We start from the raw sequence: 2,103 nt of genomic DNA on the forward strand, positions 1-2,103 counted from the left end.
TCGGAAATGGAAAGATATTGTGAATCCATGCTGCAACAATATCACATGTCCTTTCAGTATGTTCCTTCCAAAGAATACTCCTCACTCATTGCTCTTCTGACTCCTTGTAATTGGAATATTGCCTGTATCCGGCTCGTTGTCAAGGATTTTTACTATCCCCATAATCTATTTACCGTTTTCCATTCCATTGTAGCGATGACGTCCAGATTGAGTTATCATCGACGTCATCGAGAACTCTTCGTCCTTGCCGACTGCAGAAGGGACACAACAAACATGTAATTTACATGAAAGCAATCCGAACAAAGTAACAAACAGAACCGGCGGGTACTACCCCATTTGACTAAAATGTTAATTACATGCTACGACCGCATTGCATTACGTTACCACTCACCCGGGGAAGGATACGTACGCCAAGGAAGCTCTGGAGAAGGGTCTTCTTCGCTGATCCCTGAAAAGGATACAACATTTTAATTTTTTCGGGGTTAGCAAACATTTTATCAGTGTTTTGTTTGATCATCTCTTGATCGAAAATATTATATGCGTCGATATTACATCCGTAGGTAAACAAAGGGTCGGAACTAATATAACTACCGTCGAACTGAAGGCTTTCCCGGAGTCGACTCTCGAATTAGATTGAGATGAAGTTATGAAAGTGGATAAAATGAGAGGGAACAGTTTGTGCTCTAAGGAAAGGATACTTCACTGGAATTGGTTTATTATTGTTAAGAAGGATAATATGAGGACATTCTCCTAGAGAAAGTCCTAAAATAATTATTGGGATGGTTAAAGTATCTGTATCTTATCGCAATCCAATCAGTAACTATTTCGTACTTTCAAAGGATACTAGAATTCACTCAAATCAGTTAATATTTCCAAGAATCCACTACATTTTTGGAGTTCAGGGGGGGCTGACATAAAAATGGGGTTGAAATCCGTAACAAGTTTATTGCGTAGACTATCACTGATGACATCTTCGCTTCGGGCTTTTAGTTCACTTCCAATTTCGACCCAGTCGGAATGGATTTCCATTCAGAACCCTTAAATTAAAGGCGACAGGGTAGTCTACTGGTAGCAGCGTGGCTTGGGTGTAAAACGTGGAAGCGTTTGCCTGGATAATACCCCCCACTTTCAGTGCATATTCATCTCAGCCTCCAACTCTTAAGTACTCAGGCTCCAGTTGAAGTGTGTTACGCGAACGGGATGGCACCCTCTTGTCATACTTTTGTGCTGATGCTTGATGTTAATTGAATTTCCAGCAAACAATTTATCGGCGATTATATTCCACTAAAAGGGATGATAGTAGATAACGAATACATGCAGAGTTGAAGGTTGTTTCGCGTTTTGAAAACAGGAGATGGATTGGGAAAGGCTGAATCTTCGAAAGTTGTATCTACAAGAGAAATTAGGATGAAATCTGGAAATAGAAGGAAAGAAGGAAGGATCTATATTCATAATTCTTGCTAAAAAATTCACCTCCATTACATTACACCCCATTTTGAAAATCCTTTCCAACATCAAATGCAGGTAAAATTCCATTTATCAGTAAACTCGGCTTTTATAACCATAGTCAGGAAGCCTCGTCTGATTATGCTTCAGGCTAAAGTTGCCTAATTCGGTAAGCCTCACGCGACCTCCCCGCGGTGACCGCTGGAAACCGTCTTCGGAAGGGGCCAAGAGTGTGTAGGACCGGGCTGGGAGTAGGCCCATCCAAATGACGAGGATGTGCTTGTCTGCTGGTCATGTGTTAGGGGCAAGTGGATCTGGCGGGGGGATGAACCGAAGCACCAGCTCGGGGATCATCTTCCCTGCACTGGAGAAGGAGCTAATAGGACCCCAAGCCAAGGAGGAACAGCATACGCCGAGGGCTGCGGGGCCAATGAGGAGCTAAGTATTTAGTATGCAAACTATGAATACCTTGGGCACCTTCACTTTCACATACGACCCTTACCAAGGTGGCCGGACTAGCTAGGGTGAAAATTCTTCCCAGAGTATTACTCAATTTTTTAAAAAACTAATAAAGCAACGATTGAAGAAGGGGTGGTGATGCCTGGCGCATCATCGGAGGTCGAGCTGCTGGCATCCAGATAGGCAGGTAGGCTGCTG

This window comes from Hermetia illucens, chromosome 1 (genome assembly GCF_905115235.1).
Source record: "Hermetia illucens chromosome 1, iHerIll2.2.curated.20191125, whole genome shotgun sequence".
In the NCBI taxonomy this organism is placed as follows: Eukaryota; Metazoa; Arthropoda; class Insecta; order Diptera; family Stratiomyidae; genus Hermetia; species Hermetia illucens.